Below are 12,926 nucleotides of genomic sequence, written 5' to 3'. Positions count from 1 at the left end.
AAAAATTGACTCAAAATTCCATATGAATGTGCAAGCCGGGTAACCAAACGACCACCCTTAATTGGACTATCAACCCGATAATTTTCCGTCCTTGTACCCAAAAATCTCATTGGCATATATGGAAGATCACAAAAGACTCCCATTGTGATGATGATCCAAAGATAAAAAAAGATTCTAGGATGGCATCTTGTCACCGTGACGTTTGTGATTTATGGTATAGGTGATCAAGCGATGGAAGAATCAATGGACGGGTGATCGAATATGCCATTCGCAAGAATTCCACAGACTATATTTATGATTGGTAATGGATCTCCAAAATTATATATCAAGCAACCCCATAGTGAATTATCAAACACAATCTTGTAAAAATAAGATGAAATGTGGTGATTGTGTTTCAACCCCTGTGTATAACCCCATTCGCCAAGCAAACTCAATAAGGCTGCATTCTCAATAGACACCTTCCAATCTAAATGCAAGATCCCGGTTGAATGTTAGGTCATTCATTCGTTCTTCAAAATTAATTATGGAAAAGAACTCAATGGACAACTCTCTATAAGCCGACTCTTGAATGGAAAATAGTTTACGCCACCCATTACATTGGAATGTGAACCCGTTTTCTACATATTGCTTGCTCCAATATCTCTCCAATTTCATCACCATTCCTACCCTACCAAGCCACGACCAATCAATCATAGGTGTTAAAGCGAATTCCTGATTATATAACTAACCCAATTTATTTGAATAGTTGTTCATCATGTAATGTGAGATTTTTGTGGGAAACGATAAAGCGGATGTAAGCTAGGAACATCAACAAGTTCTAGCTCTTCAGGAAATGCATGTGTTGGTCCCATAGTATCTGTAAAATTGAACAACAAAGCAAAGCCAACAAAATACCACAAATTAAGCAACTTAAAAGAACATAAATTTTAGATGCCCAGTTTTCACATTGTGGTTTTGCATAGCACATAGTGAACACGGTTCAAACTGCATTCTACCAGCGGTCATATTCAGGGTAATTTGAACTTAAATTAATGTTATGGGTTTGGTTAGGTTGTTATTCTAAGGCTATTTAACAAACCATAACCTTAAAATTCACAAAAGTAGAAAAATTAACAAGCTTAATGCATGATATTGTTACCTGAAGCGAAGTGATAACACGGAATTGGAAAAAACTGAAGAAATTCGGTGTAAAATCAAGTGTGGGGACCAGAACTCGCTATCACGCTCTAATGTAAGTGAAAAAGTGTGTAACAGATAGTGACTTATGTTTTGAGATATGACTGTGAGTTTAACTGCTCACTTCGTGGGTTTAGGCTCACGTCGTGGTACCACAACTAGCCTTATGAATATTAGACTGCCAATGATGGGTTGTTGTTGGCCAGTTGGGTTGCTAGTCCTTAAATCCAAATGCATGTATGTATGTATGTATGTGTGTGTGTATGTATGTATGTATGTATGTATGTATGTATGTATTTATGTATGTATGTGTGTGTGTATATATATATATATATATATATATATATATATATATATATATATGTATATATATATATACAAGGTTCTAAATAACGTAAGGCGTGACTTGGCTGCAATGTCAAGCCTCAAGCTTTTCCGAGCCTTGGCGAGTCATGGCGTTTGTAAGGCATGACTTAAGGAGACAATATTCTATATAATTAATATTTTTATATGTATTTTCAACTATTATTCATTTTTATACATATATATAAGTTAAGGCGGCGCTTTAGCAAAGCTTGGTGGCAAGTGCAAGCCTTGGAGTCGTGGCGCGCCATGGCGGAGCCATGGCGAGCTTTTTAAAACCTTGTATATATATATATATATATATATATATATATATATATATATGTATATATATATATATATATGTATATATATATATATATATATATATATATATATTCTTTTAAGTTATTTAGTAAATGAAAAATAAAAAAACAATTGTTTCTTTTTCAAAATATATCTTTTACTTGCGATTATGATCCCACACTTGATAAAAAAAATTTGGAGAATGAAAAAGAAATTTATCCCAAAATGCAAAGCAAAAAGAATTAAAAGAAAAGGAGAAAAGAATATGCAAACCAAGCTCGGGTTGCCTCCCAAGAAATGCTTCTTTTCATGGAGTCATGAGTCGGACTCTATGTCGCCCTACATGGTATTGTTTGGAGATACGATCTCTATTTGCACCTTCTATTCCTTCCATCTTTTCTTGTACGCTTGCACCCTTCTTAAATAGTTTTTTTTTAGAATTTTCCTTCTTCATTTTAGAATTTTCTTCCTTGTGTTTCCGCTTCAATCCTTTATTCTTTGCAGCAAGTTCAATTTTCTCCTTTTTCTTTTTGTAGCTCTTGAGATTTAACATCCTCCTTATCCAAATTTAGCTTGCTCAAGTATTGTGTAAGTTCTTCTTCTTCATCCTCACTTGAGAAAATACCTTTTTCACTTTCTACACTCACTAGAGACTTTAGATTTTTAAAGGCGAAAACCTTAAAGACCATTGGAATTGAATCTCTTAGCTTGGTACGCTTGACGTGTTCTCTTGATTGAACTTCTTCTTCCATCAATTTTTCTAACTCTTCAAGCTCATTTTCCTCTTCCATATCGAATACTTCATTTTGAGTTATATCCTTCTTGAACCCATCTTCCACTCCAAATATCATTTCATCATTTCCCACTCGCAATGTAAACTTTGACTCGCGAATATCCACCAAGGCTCACACAATATTAAGTATAGGGTGTCCAAGGATTATTGGGAAATCTTTATCCTCCTTCATGTATAGCACCACAAAGACAATTGGAAAAATAAATTTTCCAATTTTTACGAATATGTCATCAATTATGCCTCGAGGATGAGTCACCGAACGCTTATCCATATGAATTGTCATCCTAGTAGCCTTCAATTCTAAAAGGTTGAGCTTTTGGTAAAATGAATAAGGCATTAAGTTTATACTAGCTCCTAAATCGGATAAAACATATGTCTTCGTGTTATTTCCAAATTCGCATGGAAGTGTAAGGCATCCAGGATCGCCCATTTTCCTTGGTATCCCCTCCATAATAACCATGCAAATTTTCTCACTAAGAACTACCTTGGAGGTCTTCTCTAGTTTTTTGCGAGTGTCGAGTAAATCTTGAAGAAATTTGGCATATTCGGGAACGTTGTCTAAGGATTCAATAAAAGGAGTATTGATCGAAATACCCTTGACTTGTTGCATCAACTTGTTATGTTCTTGTTCTAATGGGTGAACTCTGGCTCTAGAAGGAAACGGTAAAGGAGGTTTATAAGCTTGAGCACTAGAACGATTTTTCTATCCAGACTGAGCCCACGGTGTGAGGATTGAATCCTCACGCTGTGAGGACGGTGTTTCAGCTCTATTTTTTCTTTGATTTTTGCCCACTTTCATTGTGATTCAGGCTGCCTTGTCTCTTCTTGTAATGTCTCCAAGAACTAAGAAACAATGCCTTCTTCCATAGTTATGGCGTTGACATGTGGTTGTGGTTTATTATCAGGATTTTTAGGAGGTAACCACTCATCAACCAATGTAGTTAATTGTCCGAGTTGAGCTTCAATATTTTTAATGGATGTTTGATGATTTCTCATGGTAGCATTAGTTGCATCATGACGTTTTTCAAAAGCTTCCATGAATCTATGAAGCATTTACTCTAGGTCCACTTTTTTCTCGAGTTGTGGTTGGTCCTTTTCGTAAAAACCCCAGTCGGTTTGCCTATATTTATCTTCTTTTTTCTTCTTGTATTCCTCATACGAAAACCATTCCTTCTTTTGCTTTCTCCAATCTTTATCATAATGGTCTCCACTAAAGTAGCAAGCTTGAGACTTCTTATTACCGTTTTCGTCTAAATGGCAATGTTTTGTCATTTAGTTAAGATAGTTAGCTATGCGTGCAAATAGCTACACCTAATTTTAAATTATTAACCTAACTAAGTTAACTAACTAAATTGCACCTAGGTAGTGTACCTAGTGAAATTATAGAATAGTGTGGGTAAGTCGGGTGTCGATCACAGGGAACAGTTTTAACTAATTAATTTACCTATTATTAAATTAACCTATAGCAAATAAATCAACAATCAAATAAGCCGTTCACCCACAACGGCGCTAAAAACTTGATGCGTGCAAATAGGTACACCTAATTTTAAATTATTAACCTAACTAACTTAACTAACTAAATTGCACCTAGGCAGTGTATTTAGTCAAATTATAGAATAATGTGGGTAAGTCGGGTGTCGATCACAGGGAACGGTTTTAACTAATTATTTCATGTACTATTAAATTAACCTAATTTTCCTAGCATAGTGGTGGGTTTTATCTAATTTTTCAAGTTTAGATGAACTTAATTTATCAACAATTATCAGTTTAACAAAACACTTCTGTTAGTTCGAATCCACTTTCCCTCAATGACTTATAAATTAATTATGACAATTCCTGTTGGTTACTAATTAAAATATTATTAGCAATTCAATTCCAAATATACTAATATGCAATTAGTTCATGTAGATCTATGTATGTTCACACATAATTTAACACAAAATCAACTATTAAGTAGAATTAGAGTTATGTAAGATTGAGTTGACAAACACAATTATGTTCATAATATGAGTTCTCTAGCACATCCAAATTTAACAATTCAATTACTTATCTAAGATTGGTTCAATCTTAGCTCTAATAACCTAATGTCCACTAAATTACTAGGTATTCAAATGCATGCAGATTAATGATCACTAACTACACAGAATAAGAATTAAAAGCAATATAGTTATCAAATCAAGCATGCTAGGTATAATCAATCAAACACAAGTCATAACCAACAAGGAAAGTCTAAATTAATATAATCAAACCATGAGTTCCAGCTTCATCTAGCTAACATAAGCAACTAGATTTAGCTGGACATTCTAACAAATAAACACAAACAAGTTATAATCAAAGACATATTTAAAGGTACCAAACTAACAATTAAATTATGAACTTCTTCTTCCTTGGTGTTCAACCCAACTTCCAGGACTTCCTTCTCTTTGATTTTTGACCTTTGGACCCTCTCTAAATTCAGCTAACCTCTTCAAACCATAGGGATCAAGGTCTATTTATTTTTTTCGAAATATCCATGCTCACGTCGTGAGCATATGTGTCTCACGTCGTGAGCTTGTTGTTATCCGTGTTTGACAAGGATTCTTCTACGCGATGCTTATCTTCTGGAATGTCACAACTCACGTTGTGAGCCTTTAATACTCACGTCGTGAGAATGACTTTTTGCTGGATTTTTATTCTTTCAAGTCTTCATCCTCCAAAGTTCCATTCTTTGACACTTCTAGCCCCTTTTCTTCAAAATGTATTCTATTTCACTGCAAAATACAATCTAACCTTATAAGTATCATTATTCAATGAAAATAACCAAAATATTAATAAAAATGTACTTAAATATTGCCTAAAAATATGTATAAATATGGCAATATCAATTGTCAAATAGGGTCCATTGCAAATTTCACAACCCACACGTATTGCGTGTATGGATTGGTCCATCTTTGTCATTCTTTGATCCATACAACTAAACATTGCCAGAACCGCCACCATGTCTTCCAAAGCACCATTTCTGATTCCCCTAGCTCCATCATTATGAGGGTTGTAGTACTCCCGTGAATGCTTTGAAAATTCTTCGGTTAGTTCTTTAATTTCAGCGGGATTCTTCTTTGTAAAAGGTCCTTGAGAATGAAGGTGTTGCCTTGTCGTTACGTTCACCCCATTGTAGAAGATCGAGACTTCTTGTTGCTCGTTTAGATCATTTTGGGTACATTTCATTATTAACCCTTTATATCATTCCCATGCCTTGTACAAAGACTCCCCCACTTGTTTCTTGAAGTTAGCTATGCTTTTTTTGAGTTTAGAAACTTTTGACGGTGGAAAAAAATTTAGAAGAATTCTTCACGCATCTGTTCCCAAGTAGTGATTGAGCCTAGTGTAAGTTCCTTCAACCAATCGTTTGCTACTCCTTTAAAGGTAACAAAAAGCATACTCAACAACACTATTTCTCGTGGTACATTCAGAGGATTGAAGTAGTCGGCGATGTCATTGACTTCATCGAGGTGGTTGTATGAATCTTCATGTTCTTTTACGGAAAATGGAATATCCTTTAGCACGGAAAGGATATCTCCCTTAAGCTCGAAAGTAGCAGTTCTAGGAATTACGGTTTGTACAAGTCCTAGACCGGTGTCCTCATGTATTCCTTTTTTGTATGCCTCCATCGTCATGTCAGCAATGTCCGTCATGTTGGTTGTGGGCTCGCTTTTGGGTTCACTGATTTTTCTGTTTCTTTTTCGGGCTCGTAACCAGCTTCCTTTTTTGTTAGGGGTTCTCTCAAATCTTTCGAATGTGCTTTCATTTTTCGGGATGTTACTTGATCCTCCTACGTTCTTGTCCTTCGCTTTATGAAAAGCTAACTCTGGATCCTCAAGTGGTGGTGTCAATTGTGTGTTTGATCTGTGGGTCATATACTACTGAAACAAAAACACAAATAAAAATGTAAAAACGAACTAAAATTAAATAAAAAGTCCTATTGAACGATTACCACGACATGGTAACTAGTGTCACCTCGTGGTATTGTAGATAAACTAAAATAGAAAGCAAAAACGAAATAACAACTGAAATATCAGATCTCACGTCGTGAGCTTTAAGAGCTCACGTCGTGAGTTCAATATTTTAGAAAAAATTAACTAATGCTAAAAAGTAACTTTTTGCAGGTTTTACCCCACAAAAATGATCAATTAACCTAAAGCAGTTAAATTAAAAACCAAAATAGTTGTTCCCCGACAATGGTGCCAAAAACTTGATGCGTAATATTTTATACCTACTAGTTTTACCAACTATTTAACTCACTATTACGTCTAAGGCAATGGACCTAACTGCAAATATTATATCATAAACAGTCGAGTATCGAACTTAGGGAACGGATTTAGTATACTAAAGTAACTACTGTAAGATTAATCTAAAAGAAAGAAATAATCAAAAAGGGATTTTATCTAATTTATGTTCAGAAAAACTTAAGCACTCAACTAAAATGGTTTTACTCATTTTATTAGAAACACTTTCGTTTAGTTTCGAATCCACCTTTTCCATATGGTTATTAACTATTTATAAAGTAATATAGTTGGTTATGAATTATTATGTAATTTGCTATTTTGGTCTAGTAAACTATTATTTTTGCCAATTCATGTACTATTATGTACGGTTATACACAAGCAAACACAAAACGAGTTATTAATTGTAATTGAGTTATGTCAGATTTATTTGAGGCAATTAAGCAAACACAATTATGGTTACAATTATGTTTTCCAGCACATCTATGTTTGTTACTTGTATTACTTGATCTAGATATGGTCACTCCTAGCTCTAGAAATTTAATAGTCACTAAATTACAAGGTAACATGTTCATGTAAATTAATGGTCACTAACCTACACTAAACTTGAATTCAAGCAACAAAGTCACAGACTTTAACATGGTAGGTAGTGATAATCCAACACAAGAACAAAACAAACTTTATAAAATCAATAGAATAATAAACTAAACCATAGATTCAAGGTTTCATCTCGCGAAACGAAAGTAAATGAGTTTCGCTACTCATAACTGAAATTAAACACACAAGTTCAATAGAAATCAACATGATTCAAGTATGCAAACTGAATGTAATGATTTGATATTTAATTCCTCAATCTTCCAAGTATCCTTCCTCCAAAAGAATAATTTTTTCACTCTTCTGACCTCAAATCTTGAGTATCTCAGAATATCCTCTCCCCCCAAAGCCTCTTTAATGGTAAGTGCGAACGACTTTATATAGTTTTTGAGAATATGTGGCTCACGTTGTGAGATAGGGGTCTCACGTCATGAGCTTAGTATTTATCTGTATCATGCAAGGAGTCTGACTTCCGCGTAACAATCTTCTAGAATTCCGTCCTCACATCGTGAGCTTGATGTCTCATGTCGTGAGTTAGTTTTTCAACAAAAATCTTTTCCTTTTAAGCTCCAAACCTCTAATGTTCCAATGCTTGTCACTTCAGGTCCTTATTCATCAAGAGTGTCTTTATTGGTTGAAAAATGTAAATTAATCCAATAATTATCACATATCTTTGCAATTAACCAAAATATTACTTCAAATGTATTAAAATATTGCCTAAAATGTGTATAAATATGGAAATATCAACGTCTTTACGGGAGGAAGGATCATACACCATTTTATTGGGGGGAGGTCGGTCATAGGGTCATGGGAAAGATCGAGGTAGTCTTTCAGAAGATAAAGCTTATCTACCAGATCATGCAGAGGTCATAAACATCTAAGAGTCAGAAAAAGAGTTATGCCGATAGACATCATTCCGAGGTTCAATTCCAAGTTGGCGATATGGTTTTACTGAAGTTGTCACCCTGGAAGGGTGTAATATGCTTCTGGAAGAGTGGCAAGTTGGGCCCCAATTTATCGGGCTGTTTCGAGTCGTTTTCAGGGTAGGTAGGGTGGCCTATCGACTAGAGCAAATTGAGGAGCTCAGTCAGATTCATAACACCTTCCATGTTTCTTAGCTACGGAACTGTGTACCTGATGATTCAATAGTGGTTCCTTTGCACGATATTCATGTTGATGAATGCTTGAACTATGTTGAAAGACTAGTAACGATTTTGGATAGGAAGACGAATGCCTTATGCAATAAGATGGTACCATTGGTTAAGGTCCATTGGCAGAATCAAAAGGGTTCTTAATGGACTTGGGAACCCGGGGTAGACATGCGGCAGAATTACTCAGAGTTATTTGCCGCACCGTACTTTGAGGACGAAGTCTGATTCAAGAATTGTAACCCCCAGGTATTTGGTATTTTTCCTTTTGGCCTCAAAGTACAAATTTGTTGGAAATGGTCCTTACACCATGCATACTTGGGGCGTATACATGGCGAAGCTCATTAAAAGAAAACGTGGAATCATGTGAGTATGTGGGCTGTACTCGTAAAGTACGCAAGGCATACGAAGCTGGAGGAAATCCATAACATTTAAGGTTTGATCCCTATTTAAGCAACCTTAACCCTCAAAACCTTTTCCATCTCTGGTCTCCATCCTCCTGAAACGATCCCTTGCAAAACCTAGTGTTCATTATGAGTGTTTGATCCATTTGTGCTTTTTATGCCCATCCTTTAAGGATGAAGAGCTTTGGAGTGCATTTGGGAAGCTTCAAACTTTGTAGATATGAGTTTTTCACCTTTCAAGCAACCTCCTGAAGGTATAAAGTTATGAACTTGATGAATGTGTAACACCAATAATTTTCAAACAAAATTTTCATTTAAAATCACATAATTCTCGTAACACATTTCACAAAAATCTCATTTAGTTAATTTAAAAGTTGCAACTCCATAATGGTTTGATTAAAATCCAGGATCCTCAAAAACATAACTCTTTCACTGGTGTGTACAATCAAGTCGGTGCCTTCCCACGATCCTGAGAAAAACCTGAAACACATAACACATAACACGGTAAGCACGAAGCTTAGTGAGTTCCCCAAAATACCACACACAGCTCATTAGCCACACGAGGCTATGGCACAGTAAGACCCTCCAGTCAATGTGTCTCAGTAGGACCATTCGGTCCCATAACTCGGGTGGACCCTCCGGTCCTAACTCAGTAAGCACAAAATATTACACAACTTAAATCACATAGACATAATGCAGGATATTTCAGTACTCAATATAAACACATCAGACATCTTAGTCACACAAAGATACCACTCATGGTAAGTATAGTGAGAAGACTCACCTCGACAACAAGCAATCATCCTCACACTCGAATCTTGAACTAGCCACCGCCTAACACATAGGGTAGTTATTTAATTTAAAAGTCGCAACTCCATAATGGTTTGATTAAAATCCATGATCCTCAAAAACATAACTCTTTCACTGGTGTGTACAATCAAGTCGGTGCCTTCCCACGATCCTGAGAAAAACCTAAAACACATAACACATAACACGGTAAGCACGAAGCTTAGTGAGTTCCCCAAAATACCACACACAGCTCATTAGCCACTCGAGGCTATGACACAGTAAGACCCTCCAGTCAATGTGTCTCAGTGGGACCATTCGGTCCCATAACTCGGGTGGACCCTCCGGTCCTAACTTAGTAAGCACAAAATATTACACAACTTAAATCACATAGACATAATGCAGGATATTTCGGTACTCAATATAAACACATCAGACATCTTAGTCACACAAAGATACCACTCATGGTAAGTATAGTGAGAAGACTCACCTCGACAACAAGCAATCATCTTCACACTCGAATCTTGAACTAGCCACCGCCTAACACATAGGGAAGTTATCTCAATAAATACTCGGTTCTTGACTCTAAGTAAACCAAAGGTTATTCTTCATGTTTCTAACTCTTAAAGTGGGTAAAATACCATTTTACTCCTCCATGGTCTCTATTACTCATGTTTGACCAAACCCTAAAGTCAACAGAAATCAACTCGAGTCAACAGTCCATGTTTGACCCGACTTGCCGAGTGCACCTTTGTGACTCGTCAAGTCCACTTGTTTCCTTGGAAATATCATGAAGGTCCAGCTTAGCTCGTCGAGTTGACCCGTAACTCGTCGATTTATCGCATGATCAAGCTCATCGAGACAAACCCTAACCGACTCGTCGAATCGGCTCGTCGACTCGGCGAGTCCATTTAGACTCATTTATCATTCAGATGATTTCAAGGGAAAAAACCTTCCCAAACTCTAGATCTACGTTCTTAGGGCTCGATTATCACATAAAGTCACGACCGTTATGTCCATGCATGGCATATGATGCTCTAAATGCCAATATAACTCTAACAAAGATGCTTAACCACAATAACTTTTATATGGTGAAATAAAGCTATAATCTTTGGACTCTATGGACCTCATAAAGTCCAGATCTGAAGTCTAGGCCTCCTAATAGACTCCACGCACTTATTGTCCCAACAAAAGGTAGAAAAAGCCCTAACTTCCGTACTCATGAGATCTAACTAATAAGATGAGAAAGGTGTAGGCTTTATACCTTCTACAAAAGCACCGCATGAAGAAATTCTAGATCCCACAACCTCTTCTCATTCCTTGCTTGTTGCTCACTCCTTTCCTTCCAAATATTCACCAAAAACACTTGATATTAACTTAACCACTCTCTCTGATATTCAATGGTCGCTAAGGGTTTCACACAGGAGAGTTGGGCAGCTGGTGAGGCACATTTGAGGTTATAAGTCCCCTTAAATAGGCCCAACCCTGAGAATTTAGGGTTTCCTCGCACAACACCAACTCGAAGAGTCGACACACTGACTCGTCGAGTCAGTCCACGCGGATAACTTGACTCTACTCGATGATTTGGACTCACAACTCGTCTAGTCGCTCCATAAATCACATAATTTACTCTTACAATGATATACCTAAAAAAATCAGATGTTACAATTCTCCCCCACTTTCACCCTCAAAATTGCTCCTCCATAACACATAGATTGAACCCAAAAACCTGAAAGTTACCATCGAAAGGATCTCATATCACATGGCTATCTTCCTCCAGAAGCACCTAAATTCAAACAGAAACTCCCAAACTCGAAAAAAGGACATACCCCCTGCCGCTACATTACCCCTTATGACTTTCCAGAATCTGGAAACTCTAGTGGCCTGTCTCACTGCCAGACCACCCTCTCAGGATATCATCATGTTATTTGCTCCTCGAATAACAGACCCCGTTAACTTACTGCCCCTCTGATTCTCTCGTTGCGACTTATAAAACAATGCAATGCTCAAAAACTAGGTACCGACCACTTTTACCAGACATACATGACGATCCATATCATACTCCAATGAACTAAAGGATCACATCACCAAGAACCCACCCATTGTACTGCAATCAAAAGCCATCTGAACAATAAATTCTCAACACCATGTCCTTAAACACATGAAAAATGATCATGTTTTCTCATAATTATCCTATAACATCTATCAATCATAAGCCCCGACTCCCTTCTCAAATATCGCTTTCAACACTGAGCACCAGGTCAAATCCCGACCCAACTGTTGAACCTCCAAAGGTTACCCGTTGCATACCCCAAAACATCTTACAGACTTCCTTCTCACACTAACTATCTCAGCCCAGTGTGACACACTAGTCATGAAGTTCACTTTACCCCAAGCAAATACTACAACCCCAACTGAAATCATCTCACCCTCGACCTCTGTCGCCTACTACTCATTAGCTCCATACGTCTCGCGGTCCTTCCCATATAGACGAACTAACCCACTTAGGTATAAAACATCAGATGACACGCAATAACCCTCCAAATGGAACCCATCTGCAAATCTGAAACCTCATCTCGCTTACTCAATACACGAATTGTCCCAAATTCAACTCGAGAGTTTGATTTCACAACAGAAATGGAACCACTCATTTCCAATCTGAAACTCAACCCGTACCCACGATTCGTGAATTTATGCATACACCATCTCTTTAATTCCTTACGATTATGGTAATCCTTCCTCAACCCGGGATACAACAATCATCGTCTGACATGGAGACCCCCGTCTCGCCCCTGGTCCGACAACCAGGTTCCAAAAGACTCAAGTGGTAAGGCTACCGAAGCCTAAAAACTCCTTTGCATCATATTCTAACTAGTGAATACTACAACTCTTTGCAGAATAGTATTCGCTCTTATCAACTGTTGAGTGCTACGGTTCCCCCCGGTAGGCTTACGACATCCCCTCATTAACCAGTGAGTACTACGACTCCTGCAGTATCACAACACTCTCCTGCTAGCCATTGAATACTCCAGGTCTCCACAGTATCACGACACTCTCTCGCTGACTAGTGAGTACTACGACTCCCCGCAATATCGCGACACTCTCCGGATGACTAGCG

General features: G+C 37.2%; 1 non-coding gene across 1 annotated transcript; it reads left to right on the top strand.

The window, feature by feature from the left end:
* The first annotated feature begins 5,798 nt into the window (after positions 1-5,798).
* Positions 5,799-5,905, top strand: LOC145018872 (small nucleolar RNA R71). Its single transcript, XR_013667232.1, has one exon. It is a non-coding gene; the product is annotated as a small nucleolar RNA R71 (small nucleolar RNA).
* Positions 5,906-12,926: the final 7,021 nt, after the last annotated feature.

This window comes from Lactuca saligna, chromosome 9 (assembly GCF_052625555.1).
Source record: "Lactuca saligna cultivar CGN05327 chromosome 9, ASM5262555v1, whole genome shotgun sequence".
Classification (NCBI taxonomy): domain Eukaryota; kingdom Viridiplantae; phylum Streptophyta; class Magnoliopsida; order Asterales; family Asteraceae; genus Lactuca; species Lactuca saligna.
This window is presented reverse-complemented; position numbering and strand designations above follow the sequence as displayed.